At 36.6% G+C, this 17,013-nt stretch overlaps 1 long non-coding RNA gene across 1 annotated transcript; it reads right to left on the reverse strand.

Annotated features, from left to right (window-relative positions):
* Positions 1 to 5,689: 5,689 nt before the first annotated feature.
* LOC147524768 (uncharacterized) lies at positions 5,690 to 7,555 on the reverse strand. Its single transcript, XR_015197222.1, has 3 exons — positions 7,432 to 7,555; positions 6,939 to 7,015; positions 5,690 to 6,110 (listed from the first exon to the last, which is right to left on the reverse strand). It is a non-coding gene; the product is annotated as an uncharacterized LOC147524768 (long non-coding RNA).
* Positions 7,556 to 17,013: the final 9,458 nt, after the last annotated feature.

Genomic DNA, 17,013 nt, shown 5'->3' on the forward strand with positions numbered 1-17,013 from the left:
GTGGAGTAGGAAGTTCGTTCCACTCCTAGTTCTCTAGCATGAGATGTTTTCTAATCTAATTAGTCGGTCTTAAGTCTAATGAGAGCTTTACGAAGGGGGAATTATACTACGATGCAATATGAAAAGCAATATGTTGAATGTCACTACGAAATATATGGAAATACTAATGTTCTTGAATCTAGATAAAGGATTAGAGGGGAATTGAATCCACCTCGAATCCAACTTGATAACCTAGCATAGATTCTTGTATCTCGATTCTTACGTTCTTACGGCAAGAATTTCGAGTTCTAATCCCTAGTGTTCATGGCATTTCTACCAAATACTAACTAGCATGTGAGGTCGTCCACCCATTCTCATGGCGAATCACGACCTTCTAGAGTGGAATAGATTCTACAACGCTTCTACACTAAACCACTAAGTTTTCATCAAAGCTTCATCAACCCCTCTAATGGAGGTTTTAGCCTTGAGTCATCAACCCATCATTTTCCATTGAAATTGAATACAACATATTACAAAGATTCTAACTTTATGAAATTTAACTAAACAATAATCGAAATCTAATTAATTAACTAAGAATGAAATAAGAACAAGAATTTAAACTAGATCTATAAATGCAAATGACAAAAATCAAAATTGAATAATAATAACTATTTTATTTATCTAATTAAATGATGAACAATCATTCAAGGAATTAAATAAAACAAGATATGAAACTAATTAAATTAAACTAATTAAATCTAAGGAAAACTAGATCTAGAATTAATTAATGGAGGCTACTAATCTAATTCTAATCTAGGTCTAACTATCTACCCTTAATAAAGAGTGAAGCTTTGGTTTTTATACATTTAGATCCAAAAATCGTGCATGGGCTTGGAGCCATGTTTTGGGCCAGAGAATCAGGCCCAAAACCTAATTCTTTCAGTCCAAAAAGGCCTCTTCAGCTGTAGTTGGCTTCAACAGAATTTTCGTCCACTTCTGCTACTCTGATTGGATCAAGGCTTGGACCATTGGAAAGCTCTTTCCGAGCCGGTCGTTTTAACATAAGGTAGACCCCATTCCGAGGTCTGAGTCCAAAGATATCTGCCTTCGGAAGTTCTGGCACGACTTGTGTCTTTGTTTACGCCTTGGCGTCGACTTTTCAGCTTTTGACCAGGCTTTAGAAAGGCTTTATCTTCTTGAATCTTGGCCTTTAATCATGGAACTCCTTAGTAACCGACCTTTGCTCATTTATCTCGCTAAAGTGACACATTTCTGCACATAATGGACTTTGAAGCCCGAAATGCATAAAACACAAATCAGTGTTAACTCTTAATTATTACTCACATAATTGGTCTAATAGTATGATTACATTCTGAGGTTAAAACTACAGTTTTGGGCTCTTATCAAACCACCCCCAAACAGCATTTTGTTTGTCCTCAAGCAAAGATGAGAAATTAGAATAAGTGACCAAAAATGGAGTTCTAACTACTCTCGTTTCGCTGAGTGCGATTGCATTGACCATATACAACAAGGCCTTAAACCACTAGGAATTCCCTAGTGGACGAGTTATAGCCTCGTGAGAGTTTTCCAGTGAAGTTACTCACAAACTTCATCTATACTATAACGACTAAGAAAGAAAACTATTGTTTCCTTATTCATGCTCCAAATTATCTATACATCTCACTAGCTATGAACAAAAATAACCAAGTCAAAAACCTAAGCTAATATATACATAATAATCAATCATCTATAATAAACATTTATACAATGAGTAATACTATGAAATGCAATAGCAGGTCCGTTTCTGAAACTCGGAATAGCGTCCTTAAGTAGGTTCTCACAATAATAGTCAAGATACAACACTCTGATTTTTTCACTCAAGTTTTCATTTACTTTAGTCTTGATGGGCACACTTTACCTTACAATCTCAATGACACACAAGGAAGCCGGAGTCGATCAAACACATCTGCCACTTACTATCACACTAACCAATTCCTAATTGAGCTAAAGGTCTTTATTAGGTGTTTCGGGGATTAGGAGATGGTTTAAGAAGGAAGGAAATGGATATTCAAAAAGGGACAAGTCTGAGATAATAGAGTCTTCATATTATGTAACTAGAGAAAACCTTGTTATTTACTTTTGCTTCTACACTTTGTTTCCATCCTTAGCCATATATATATATATTTTTTTCTTTGGCTTTTGACTCCTTTTATTCTATTTTTTTGGAGTTTTTATTTTATTTCTATTTCTATTTTTCTTTTCTTTGGATGGAAACTTCTTTTCTTTATTTTCTGAAGCAACTAACTAATTTTTGTTTACACAGGTTTTTCTCTTCTTCTTTCTTCCTCATTCTATTCTCAGACTTATTCTAAATTGGGTAGGTTGATTTTTTTTTTTATTTTGTTTTGTTTTTGTAACAGGGTAAAAGATTTGTGGTTTATGAAAGGCTAAAGAAAGGCTCAGTGGGGCGACTAGCGGAAAATATACTTAGGTCGGAATTTCTAGCTATATCGATCCAAAAAGGGCCTAAATTCTCTCTTAGGACATGGTATAGTGGTCAAGCAAGTGGACGTGTGATTTCTCTATTCGGAATATACTTCTCCCTTGTGTCATTTCTCAAATGTTTCACTCATATAAGGCTTTAGGCTATATTCTATTCAGGATTTGTAGAATAAGTACTCTAGCCTAGATTTTGAAACTTCTTGCCAAACAATCATAGATACTCATGTAATATATTTATAGATAGATGCAACGATTATTACCTACATATTAACCAAAGTTTCTAAAAACTATTCTAATACAAAAGCTACGTGAGACTTCTAGATTATTAAGAGCATAGAGAAAGAAACAATACCAATATTCCTAAGTGTATAGCATAAACTTTTTTTTTTTTTTTTTTTTTAAGACAAATAATACGTAATATACAACCTAATATGTGCTTAACATTTACATCGTGTTTCTATACCACCCCCAAACAATTTGGGAGAAGGGGGTTCATGAAACAATTCAATAGCACAATTAAATTATGTAACTAACTAATTTTTATAATTTTTAACATTTTATAAATAAAAGTGCATAATTTACATCCTAAAAGTGTCTAATTTTTGCAAATGTTTCTATCCCACCCCAAACAATCGAACGCTTTGTCCTCAAAGTGTAAAGAGATAAGGAAAGAATTTACCATAGAAACGTGTCAAAAATTGGCGCACTGTAACAGAAATATTGTAAAGATGATATGATAATATGAAGCACAATTAAACATTACGCACTAACTAACACAAACTCTCTTTGGAGTAAACATGACAGGCTTAGGGTGGCAACAAGATTTGAAATGAATACCAAAATCATACCCCCCAAACAAATTGGAAAACTCTTTTTAAGTTTGAAATTTTTGTTTGGCCTATACTCTAGAAAGTTGGTATTGTATTTAAAAACTTGGGTCTTTTAAGGTCGATTCGAGACTTGCTAGATTACTATTTTTATAGCTTTAAACTTTTTACTTTTTATGAATTAGGTTTAATATAAAGGAAAACAATAAGCGATCTGAGACATAATTCACACCATAGAGAAACATGACTCAAAAACCAAGAAAACATGCAAGAGTGGAAAACGTGAATTATGTGAACCGTGGACTTAAGATCCGGTACTTACAACCACACACTCCATAGGGAGGGCCCGGTTACCTGAATGGTGCATTCACCAATATATGGAAATGAAAGAAAATGCACCAAACACAAAAATTGAGTCGTTTATAGTCAGATACTCAAGACTTTATCTAAATATATGTATGAATATGCAGTTTATCATATATCAACAACCAAAATAGTTGTGGATCGTTCCATAAATAAATATCACAGAAAACATATCCAAACACAATCAAGCACCAAGATTTCCTACGACGCAACCTAGTGGAATGAAAGCGAAGTCGGATAGACCTATAACATAACCGAGCATGCACCTTATGTTTCATCTTTGAACGAGAGGGTGTCCTAGTGAATAAGTGTGGAAAAGTGAATGGTTGTGGAAGATATGGTGGATTAGGATAAGTTTTAGAGAAAAAGCATGGAAAAAATGAGGATGTGGGTTTAGCACAAAAACTCATTCATGGTGTAGTTAGGGGGGTATCTCAAGTTTGAAAATGAAGGTGTCAAGTGGTTTATCCTTGGGAAGTATTTGTTTACTAGGTGGATTAAAAAATTCATGAAGCACAGGAGAAACTAAAGGATCGAATGCAAACTCGAGTTTCCTTTGAAAAGGTGGAGGGTGGGGAATATTGGTGATGGAAGGTGAATGATTCTCAGCTAGAGCTCTCAAGTCCATATCATCAGAAATCTTGATATATGCAAGACATTCCTTAATAGTTGGGTCAAAAGGGTCACTGGGATAGAGATTGAAAAATTCATCTTCCGTCATAGCATCAAGGGGTGAATGGTTATTGGCAAGGGGGGACTCGCGAAGTGGTAAAGAAGCGGTGCAAAAGAGTTGCAGGAATTCTTCTTCGATTTCGTCTACTACCAGGGAGTCATTGTTAAAGTCAGAATTTCCGAAGGAAAGGAATTTGTTAATCTGTTTCTCCGGAAACATGTTTTTGAAGTAATCTTGAGCTAAGCTCTCGATCATGCTAACCTCTCCATTTGTAGATGAATCGGGATATCGCGGTCCTCGCTCGAAAACATTTACCTCAACGTAAAGATGGCCAAAGAACAAGGACATCGAACCATCGCGGCGGTTTATGAGCGCGTTGGCAGTAGCCAAGAAGGGATGCCCTAAAATGATTGGTACAGAGTCTTTAGTGACTTCTGTGTCGAGGATAACGAAGTCGGCTAGGTAGTAAAAATTTTGGACTTTAACCAGCACGTTTTCAACTACACCCTTAGGATACTTAATAGACCGATCAGCTAATTGCAATGTCATTTTAGTAGGTTGCATCTCCTCTAGACCTATTTGTTTATACAAATAAAATGGGAGTAAGTTAACACTAGCCCCCAGGTCTAGTAGCGCGATCGTTGTGTGAGAATCTCCTAAGGTGCATTGTACAGTAGGATGACCAGGGTCTTTGTACTTAACAATTCCATTATTTTCGGATAAAGTTGGGAACTATTCAGTTAGAAAGGCGTCTTTAGGTATGTTGGTCTTACGCCTAGTAGTGCACAACTCCTTAAGAAACTTAGCGTGGTTAGGTAGCTTTTTTATAGCTTCGAGAAAAGGAAGGTTTATCGCACTACACCAGAAAAGGCCAAAAACGACGGCAATTGCCGTCCTAAATCGAGATTTGCGACGGAAAATATTGTCCTAGAGTTCGTCGCAAATAGCCCTGTCGTTAATATTAACGACGGTAAAATGTGTGGTAAAACGAATTAGAAATGCGACGGGTGTAAGACACTTAAAGCCGTCGTTAATAATAGGACATTCAAAACCGTCGCAAATTGCCTTTTTGCTGGGCCTATATCTTTTCAAATCTAGAATGTATCGAACCGTCGTAAATTTTTGTCTTAAATTTCTTATGGAAGTCAAGTAACGATAGTATTCTCCGTCGTATTTGTTTAAAGTAATTTTTTTTAAATAATTAAATTTTTTGGTAGAACCTATTTTTTCCCAACATAGCTACTAATACTACATGATTCTCATATCATAAAATCAATTACACAAACATACTAAAACAACACATTTCAAAATTTGATATATTATACATTGGTTTTCCAAAATTTACAATGTTTCCAAATTGTTGATTGCCAATAAACAACTAAGATTTTAAAGTACACAAGGCATAATAAGAACATAATGGGAAAAAAAAAACAATTTGTGCTTTGAAATTCCTATCTTCATCACCTTTATGCAATTTGGTCTTTCATTGAGTCGCACAACGCCACAACCTTTCATGAGGGTAAAGCCAACTCTTCTGCAAGTTATGAAAACATGATTCCACCATATCGATAATGTTACAATTTGCTTTTGGACGGGCATTCGCAAGCGGAATGTAGAATAAATATTGAGATTCAAAATCTTCCTAGGCGAAACTTATCTAAAGGACCATTGAATCTCCTCCAGAGTTCTACCCTTAGTCTCGAGTACCCACAGCGCCACAAACACAACAGTAAAAGCACTCACAAATGTGTAAATGGTAAAGGTCCCTGTCACAAATAAAGCTTATTTAGAATTTTAGATGTGCTGCAGCAGCAGGTAGCTAGATACAATATGTAATCTGATGACTGTGAAAGGGGGGAGGGGGAGACACACACCTCCCTGACTCCAGTGTAGAAGCAAAATCTAATACTTCTCAAGATTCCAAATGAAATCTTCAAGCATATATTTCCATTATTTCAATTAAAAGGACCACCACTCCTTCTAATTACACTTACATGTATAATAATAATGTTCACCTTTAGGCCATTATATAAACCCTAACTGAACCTTGAGAGTGTCAACTGTCAACCATCAATCATGTGACTCTTTTAGCATTTGCACTCTCAGGATAAGAAATAGTCAAAAGTCATGAAAAGGAAAAAAAAATATAGTACCCAAAAAAAATAAATGGAAAACAAAGGACTGTGTGGCCACAAAGGGTGTGGCATATGAAAATCTTGAATTTAGTTGCACAGCACGTTAGAAGTTTTTCAGAGCAGTTTCGTGGTCCTTCTGCAAACTATAATAGTTTCCTATAGCACACATGTTTGACCAATTCATAAGGACCACGAAATGCATGTGAAGTTAAAATAAGAAAGCAGAAAATTAGAGTCCAAAAGCTTTAGTTCATTTCAAGCATTTTAATTCATGGAAGGATGCAACATTTAGAAATAGAAATCGCTAGGGTCCAACGAAAAGGTGCAATCACAAAAGATATAAAAGCCATAAGTGGATGAACAAACATTCCCAGCCCACTAATCAAGCTAGCTATGACTTGGATATCCAAATTGTCGGGTTACGAAAGTGAAGAAAACAACATAGATTAAGGTTAATACCAAGATTGAGGAGTCAAGCGATCAGTTGAAATCAACTCCTGAGCCAAGTAGCTCAACTTCATCTCTTCCTTTAAATGCTGCCAAACAATAAGGAGGGTTTCAGTAAAGAAGAATAGGTAATTACATGACGGAATAAAAACCAGATACCATAAAGCAAAATAAAATGACCATTATTGACAACATAATTAGTATGTATGATAGTCAAATAAAATCAGCCGGAATATGGGGATTTAAGGGCTTAGGCGAGTAAGGTTGTAAGGTTGAAAAGAAAAAAGAAAGCCAAAACTGAAAAAAAAAAAACAGACATTAATAAAGCAGGTCCAGACTCCAGAACCTCCAACTGGTAACACAAACTAACCATCTTAGCAAACTAAATTAGAAAAGTCCATTAGGAAGGATCTTAACCTGTTATTTGAACAGAACATACCTCTTGAATATAAGATTAAGATATATTTTGCACTGCTAAACAAAGTTAAACAAAAGAGAAGCTTACATAAAGAACTGTCGAGTATATATCCATTCCATCTAAACTATAAGGGGATGCACAGCGTGCAAGAATAAAAGCATGATCACTTCTAAATAATCTACCGACTCAAAATAAGCTTTCCCAACCTGAAATCGACATGCAAAATTTTGTAAACAAAGCGTTAAGCGAGAGAAATCTACAAAAAAATCGTGATGAAAATATTACATCGAAACAAGAATGACTCTAAATTCAATTTAAATTAACGGCTTCAAAGGCAGATTTATAAAAAGGAGCTAAAAGGCTGCCCCCAACAGCATAAGAATATTTGCTTGGGTGATTTTCACATAATTATGATGCTCCAAACACATAATATCTCTCTCCAAAAAATTATATATTTTTTTGGATAAGTTCTCCAAAAAGTTCTAATGATCACCTCCCAATAATAAACATTCTTATCTAGGTACCCTATTTGGTAGGGAAATACATTATACATTCTTTGTGCCTCATGGAACTTCTGCTATGCAATCAACTCTGAGTTTTTGGAAATTTTGGTTTGATATAACACCATTAACAATAATTAAACAATATTAAGAATTTAGGAGAGCAAGCTCATACCACAAGACCTAAAACAAACTACAAAATAAATAAGTTATTCGACAAATAATGAAAATAAACCTACAGATCTTGAATCTGCTCCAACCATGTTCTTCAAATTTAAACCTCCGAACAACCATTCTCTCCCTATCGCCCATTACGCAATTAAGATCATGATTTGGTTGACCAATACAGTTTTGAAGGGTACCGCTAAACAAACATTATAAAGATTTATAACACATTAACATAATACCTTGTTTGAATCCTTGATATTGAATAAAGCCTGTGGATCAGACATGCCAAGATCTTGAACGCACCAATGTGAATCTAAGGTATTTATAGTGCATTATCTCATGTGCTTTTTATTGTCACTAAGGCATTTCAAGACATCGATAATATTCCCCGCAAGAAACCAATCCTCAAATTACTCGCTCCTCCAAGTCACAAATAGATAAATGAGTAGACACATTTAAATTGAAAGCAAACTTGTAAACCTTGGTAGACTTTTCAACCATCGGTCCCATTGCAGATGCAACTCCACCAACAACCAAAGTTGCCATAACCAAATTTTTGTTATTGTCATAAAGGCGACCTCTAAGATCACCAAATAACTCAATTTGGGAGGCCAAGTGAAAAGATAAGCTATTAATAAGTAATCAAAATTAGATAATAGCAGTCAAATGCATGAATAAAGTTAAATATGTGCATAATTGATATCTCGAGGAAATAAATGAAAACCATACGGTTCGGTCGGTTGAATGCGCTTTGTTAGCTTCTTCTAAAATTTTATTCACTGAATCGATGATAGACTCCAAACGGATCTTGAACATCGAAAAACAAGCAAGCTTAGTACTACAAAGCGGTGAAACGATGATTGAACACACCACCACCCGATCATTGGGTGCTTAACAATATCCAAATAATTAAGTTAATGCAGAATGAACAAAACCCCAACACACCTTCCAATCGGGGCTAGACAAGTTCTTGAGAAAAGTAGGTGTTATCTTCCAACTAATATCTTCCGTGGGCGACCATCCAATCCACCAAACCGGACATAGACAAGGTGGATTCGATGCTTTCACAGTTTTCCTTAGTCTTTGCAGATGTACCCTATTGCAAATGATATTAAATACTAGAAGCGGTGCTCTTGAAAAAAATGTGTGGATAGAACGGCATACCTCAAAAGGATTTTTCTCATACTTTCAAGATCAAGTGCACCGAGAAGTGCGGGCTTAACATCGAAGAAATCCTTTAATGTCTGCAGAAAATATATTGGAAGTCCTACCACTACTTTAGATCATCAAACTCACACAAAACAAATTAAAACAATTAATAAACCGAAAACTCACCCGGACCAATAAACTTGTGTAATGCTGCCCCAATAAGCTTGATAGTCGCATTCTCGATGGTAGCATTCTTTGGATTGCAATCCGGTGTCTTTGCGTAACTCAATTAAATCCCGCAGAGAAAATCAGAAAAACTTGATTAACATGACAACATAAAGATACACAGCCAAAAATGAATGTCACTAAAATGTGGTAGGAAAGAAATTACAACCACCTTAAGCTTTATAAGTGAAATACCAAAGTCTTCAACTGCCGAAACCGTATATCCAGGTAATCCCCTCACTAAGAACCTTCGGATTCTTGTGTTCTTTCATGATTTTATACAACTATAATAGTGTATATAAAGCATGTTAGAATTATTTGGGAGAAAAAACAGTGAAGGACAATGAAAACTGCACATGAGGATGACGTACATAACTTGTTGAGGAAAACATAACATAAGACAACTTCCACAAATGACCATTAATAAAAAAAAAACAGGTAAAAACACGACGAGTCAAATATACGCACTCTAAAAAATGAAGCCTGGGCCGACGGCCTCAGAAAAGGAGGTAAGACACTTCATCGCATGAATGCGCGTTTTAATATCTGCTACTCGTTCACTTAGACTTGCAAATGAAGCAAAGATACAAGTTTACATTATTATGTCAGAAGCAAGTTGTACCAAGTAGTGCAGACAAAAAATACAATGCATACAGTTAATACTAGCGTAAGGGTGAAACAGAGCTATGGAAAACGTTCATTCTAATAGAAAACAACTTTTTATTAACATAAAAAATTTACCACTTATTAAGATTCTTACCACTTCAACGCAATGCTCTTCAATGGGGCAAGTACCGTTGTCATTGGTATGTAAAGCCACATACAAGACTGTTCTAGTAACAGGCCGGAGTGTTAGGATTCTTTTCTTTCTGAAATATTAGAAGAAAAAATCTATGTTATATACACAATATGAGGTTTTTCTTTTAGTCGGGTACCACTTTCCACGTCTGGAATACAATTGAAGCATGGTCACGACTGATTTCACCAAGGGAACTAGAGAATTCTGCAGATTTGCCTCCAACAGGTCTTCCATCTTCATCAAATAGAACACACTTCTTTTCAACAATTGCTATAACAAAGAAAAAGATACCTTAGAAAAAAAAATACACATCATATAATTTCCATTAAGTTAACAATACATTAATTACCATCATCACCATGCTCACTTTGTCCAGATCCATCCCCACCCTCTGAATGTTGAGACTTGGAAGACGTACATTATGCTGAAATCTTATGCAAAACATCAATGACTAACTTGAAAGGGGGGAAAAATAGATGATAAAAATATGCTTAAAAATACTCATAACATATACACTTTCATCTATTAAACCTTCAACCATTCCATACAAACATGAAGTTGCACCCAGAAAAACAAGTCCACACAAAAAGAACAAGTACAAACTAGTACATACAAAGAGGAGCTGCATTCAAACAAGGAATGCGACACATGAAGTACAAACAAACAAATGGACCATAACAAAAGTGATGTTGCCCTTTCGAACATCCATTTATTCTATCTCTTGTTCATACCCAATCACAACAGACATCTTTTTGTTTCCAAGATAATCCAACTCAAGAATCAAGTTTACAACACCATAATAGGTCATGTCCCCATCAACATAGTTCTTATCTTTTGCACTTGCTCTAAAGCTTGTCATAGCATTCATAATAACCCCGTTGTTTTGTGTTGTCTTAGAAATTTCAGACTTTCTTTGTGCAAAATGTATACCCATTTACGCTTATAATTGATTATATGACATAGCTTTGAAAGGCGGGCCTTGGCAAGCCTTTTCAAAGTGGACATCTAGATCCTTTTCTAACTGGTGGGATGAAAATGCATAATGTTAGAATTCTTGTAGAACCTAAATGACAGAAAATACGAGAAAGCTATATAAATTACTAAAGAAGAATATATGACTCATACGAACTTGTTCTCTAAGCCATGGAATGTAATGAACACTTCATGTAAGTTTCAACATATACAAAAACATTAACAATACAAGAATCACACAAAGATAGCTTTTTAGCAAATAACCAAACCAAATTTTAACAAAAGAAAATAATTTCTACAACAAAACTAGTTTACAACTAAAAACTGAACAAGATTAATTAATAATAACATTTGTCAACAGTAACAACTAAGATCTAACAACCCTAAAACAACCAGCACCAAATAATTCAATATCAATCAAATTAACATAACCCAAATACCAAAAAGTAGATGAATATTTCATACCCATAAAAAAAAAATCGAAATAACAAATACCCGTGATAGATTCAGCGAACCCCATTGAATCCATAGTAATAAAACAATAAGAAATGAAAAAGAATGAAAAAAGGAAATAACTTTACCTCAATTTGGAGAAGGAACTTTGATTTGATCCAAGTTGCAGATACCCATTTCAGTTTAGTGAACAATACATCAATTTAACAAACAAAAATCAGACAAAAATAAACAAACTTGAAGCTTTAAAATCATTAACTAATTAAATTTTATGTTTTGAAGAGAGAGAGACAATTTCAATTTTCAAGCTCACAAGCTCTTGCTTTGTGCTCCTTGTGTTCCTTGCAGAAGCTCTGAACGGTTTTTTAGAAGTCACCTTTTTTTTTTTAGTGTTTCTCTCTCACTTTCCACTAGAGTCTCTGCGCTGTGTTAGTGAAAATAATGAGCGCGAGAATGGAAAAAAATGAGCGCAATAGTGAAAAGGCAGTGAGAACGAAAATGAAAAGCCAGCCCACCACCTAAGCGACGAGTTCCAGAACTACCTTTACCGTCGTGTATTTACTACACCAAAATCCGTCCCCTATTTTAGGTTAGATCAGTATACGACGACCTTATGCCATATACGACGGTTTTTGCAGTCCTAAATTAAAGACGGTCATGACAGTCCTAAGCTAGTGTCGTTTTTCATCAATTCTGGTGTAGTTTCGTTAGATTTTTGAAAACGTTCCTAATCTCCTCAAAGTTAGTATCCCTCGTTAGCATGGCTAATTTCTGAGGGAACGGTGGTTTCGCTCTATATTTAGCGTATGGCTCGACTTGATGTGTAACCTTGGCTTTTCGTTTCTTAGGTTGTGGTTTTAACTGGTACCTCCTACGATGGTGGTAGGTTCTTCAGTTTCTATTTCGGTATCTAGTTCGATATCCGGTGTAGAGAATCGATGGGGTAACTATAGGCATAGTTACTTTGTTATCAACCACTCTTCCGAATCCGGAGAGTGGTGATGGCATTTAGCTTCACCTACGGTTGTAGTTTCCGTACTAGTATTACCGTTTACCTCAAAGGCTGTGTTTTTGCCGTTCTAGGGTTGGGTATCGCTTGGCACGGAAACACGTCTTTTGGTTGGGCTTTCTCTTGGGCTAACTGTTGGTTTAAATTATTAACGGATTGTAGAATGTGTTAGTTAGATTGAGCCATGGTTTGGAAAAGTTGTTGGCTCACTTGTATGAAGGTGTCAAGACGATCCGGTTGTGTGGGTGTAGTAGTCCGCGGGTGGTGACCGAACTATCTCGCGTTGATTATTTATGGGCGGATTGTGATAGTTATTATTTCCGAACGATACCTCTATTAGCATTATAATTATTATAACTACATTGACCTTGTGCTTGACCTTGTCGAGGTTTGGCGCTTTGGTTGTTATAATTATTATAATTACCCCGACTCGTCCTTGTTGTGGTAGAGCTTGGTTATAAGCGTAGCGTTGGCCTAACATATTGATTATTGTACCCTGTAGGTGTGACTTGTTGGTTATTTCTCCAACCGAAGTTGGGATTTTGTCTCCAAGGGGCGTTAGGTTCACTATTAATGGAACAAGAATGTTCATAGGCTATAGGACAGTGGGAGTCGGGATGCTCAGGACTCCAACATAAACTACATGGATTTGAATTTACATTCATGACGGGGATAGGCTTTTGTTGAATAGAAATAGCCTCTACCTTTTTAGTTAGAGATTTGATTAAATTTTTAAGTTCTGGATCGGGTTTCATCTCAAACATACCGGCGGCCTTAATTGTTGAAGAAGAACTAGCAGAATGGGGGATATCATCACTCCCAATTGTTATTGCGTTTAGTTTGTTCTTCTAAAAATTTGTAAGCCTCCGAGGCTCCTTTACTTAGGAAACTACCCCATTCATTATGTCAAGGAGTTCTTTATGGTGATGTTGAAGTCCTTTGAAAAGGCACGCACTAACGTGTCTTTTGCTAGATTATGGTGTGAACACTCTATAAGCGGATCGGTGAAACGATTCCAAGCCTCGAAAATGATTCATGAGGATTACGGCCGAAAGAAGTGAATCTTGGAAAGCATTTCATCCGTCTTTAGGGGTGGGTAAAAATGTTCCATAAACAATTTGAACAAGTTTGGCCCATGAGTCCACGAGAATTAGGTGGCTTTGGGCAGTTAACCAAGACGCCTTTATCAGCTAAGGTGAAAGGGAATACCCTCAATTTAATTTGTTCGCACCAACCGTAGGATGGGATGGTGGAATGTTATAAGGACTTGTTCAATCCTACGCGTGTGCCGATAAGGTTTGTCATGGTCTAAACCATGAAAAACAGGTAACAAATTAAATATATTTGGGGGATGCGGAAATCCCCACCGGTCCGCTAGAACGATGCAAGATTTAGGGCTATCATTTCGAGGCTTTATAAAAGTCGAGAGAGGAGTCTCTCTTTCTTCAGCCATAATACCAGGTGGTGTGTGTGAAATAGTAGCTAGAGGTGTAGTGGGTGGGAAACTAGATAGACTTGTTTGTTGACGTTGCCGTGTAATTACGTTAGTTGTTTTTCTTCGACCAGACCTTAATCTCATGCAAGACTAAGTCGAACTTAGCTAAACATGCAACACTCCAAACAATTCTGATATACTAGTAGAAACCTCTAACTGGAGATGCAAGATGTGGAAGAAAGGAATACCCGACAAGGTCCTTGTTTCGCTTTTATGAATAGCATCTTGTTTTGGCGTGTTCGGTGTAAATAACAAGTTAAAACAACGAAAAACTTGAAAAATTGAAATTGAAACAAACCCGCAGAAACCGAAAATTTTTTTTGCTGGCTGGTGCGCTTCAAGATATAAGCGGTCGCTCCTTGTTCGATGACTTAGCTGGTCGCTTCGGTCGAGGGCTGGTCGCTTCGAGGTCCGAAGAATCGAGGGCTGGTCGTCTTTGGGTATGAGGGCTGGTCGCTTCGGGGTCCAGTATAGGCTTGGTGGCCTTCGGTGTATATTTTTGCGGAACTTTTTCAACGAAATGAAATGGACAACCACCGGTATGAATCAAACAAGGGTGGGTGGGTTTAATGGGACTTAAAAATGACTAATTCTACTATGAAAACAATGCTAAAGTGCAACTAAGATGGCAGCGGCGCCATTTGATAAAGATAAAATTATGAATAGTTTACCTACGAAATAAAGCGATGAACTCTAAACGTAAGTAAACTAAAACTCTTTACGTGTCTATATTTATCAAAGTTTCTACTCTCAATTCTATCGAATATAGTGGAGTAGGAAGTTCGTTCCACTCCTAGTTCTCTAGCATGAGATGTTTTCTAATCTAATTAGTCGGTCTTAAGTCTAATGAGAGCTTTACGAAGGGGGAATTATACTACGATGCAATATGAAAAGCAATATGTTGAATGTCACTATGAAATATATGGAAATACTAATGTTCTTGAATCTAGATAAAGGATTAGAGGGGAATTGAATCCACCTCGAATCCAACTTGATAACCTAGCATAGATTCTTGTATCTCGATTCTTACGTTCTTACGGCAAGAATTTCGAGTTTTAATCCCTAGTGTTCATGGCATTTCTACCAAATACTAACTAGCATGTGAGGTCGTCTACCCATTCTCATGGCGAATCACGACCTTCTAGAGTGTAATAGATTCTACAACGCTTCTACACTAAACCACTAAGTTTTCATCAAAGCTTCATTAACCCCTCTAATGGAGGTTTTAGCCTTGAGTCATCAACCCATCATTTCCCATTGAAATTGAATACAACATATTACAAAGATTCTAACTTTATGAAATTTAACTAAACAATAATCGAAATCTAATTAATTAACTAAGAATGAAATAAGAACAAGAATTTAAACTAGATCTATAAATGCAAATGACAAAAATCGAAATTGAATAATAATAACTATTTTATTTATCTAATTAAATGATGAACAATCATTCAAGGAATTAAATAAAACAAGATATGAAACTAATTAAATTAAACTAATTAAATCTAAGGAAAACTAGATCTAGAATTAATTAATGGAGGCTACTAATCTAATTCTAATCTAGGTCTAACTATCTACCCTTAACAAAGAGTGAAGCTTTGGTTTTTAAACATTCAGATCCAAAAATCGTGCATGGGCTTGGAGCCATGTTTTGGGCCAGAGAATCAGGCCCAAAACCCAATTCTTTCAGTCCAAAAAGGCCTCTTCAGCTGCAATTGGCTTCAACAGACTTTTCGTCCACTTCTGCTACTCTGATTGGATCAAGGCTTGGACCATTGGAAAGCTCTTTCCGAGCCGGTCGTTTTGACATAAGGTAGACCCCATTCCAAGGTCTGAGTCCAAAGATACGGCCTTCGGAAGTTCTGCTGACTTGTGTGCTGTTTCTGCCCGCGTCGACTTTTCAGCTTTTGACCAGGCTTTAGAAAGGCTTTATCTTCTTAAATCTTGGCCTTTAATCATGGAACTCCTTAGTAACCGACCTTTTCTCCTTTATCTGCTAAAGTGGCACATTTACGCACATAATGGACTTTGAAACTGAAATGCATAAAACACAAATGTCGGTGTTAACTCTTAATTATTACTCACATAATTGGTCTAATAGTATGACTGTTACAGGGTTAAAACTACAGTTTTGGGCTCTTATCATGGGTCAGGAAAAAAGAAGACTGGCCCAAGAGGTATGGGAAGGACACATGGGCTTTCCAAATTGGTCGGATAATTATCATGGGGCTTTGGTGGTATGGAGCCCAGTTAGCACACAGGATATGGATCTGGATAAGGAAAAGGGTAAGGAAAATGGAGCGATGGAATTGAAGAAGGATCCAGGGTATGACCCAGCTTCTGGAAGTACAACAATTAACCCAGATTTGGTAGGTGTCATGGTGGGAACAGGATACCTAGGCTTGGAGGGTTCTAGCTTGGGAACTGGAAAAGTAATAGGGAGTGATTGTACCTCGCCGAAAAACAGTGTTTCTCACCTTACCGAGGCAATTATTCCCCATCTTGATTATCATGACTCAGATGGGACTAAGCGTGCTTTCCTCCAGCCTGGTGCTGATACACAAAGATTTCGTTTCATTGGGAAACCAACACGAGGCAAAGGGGGGAAAGCGGTGGTGGCTCGAAAAGGAAAATAGAAAAGAGGCTATTTCAGATGTGTTAGAAAGGATTCTTCAGAGTCTGGTGTGGGCAAAAAAAGGAAAGTGTTTAACCTCTCAGAGAAAGGTTTAGAATCAGAAGAGATGTGTGATAATGGGTGGCGTAGGATCAGTTGGAGGTTGGCAGTCTAGAAGTCAAAAAGGGCAAAACTTGAAGCTAATAACCTCAGGTCTAGGGGCATGGGGAACTTGCTGATACCAGAGAATGCCCCAGTCTACCCAGTTTCGAGTGGGTCACTGGA

Source organism: Coptis chinensis, chromosome 1 (assembly GCF_015680905.1).
Source record: "Coptis chinensis isolate HL-2020 chromosome 1, ASM1568090v1, whole genome shotgun sequence".
NCBI lineage: Eukaryota > Viridiplantae > Streptophyta > Magnoliopsida > Ranunculales > Ranunculaceae > Coptis > Coptis chinensis.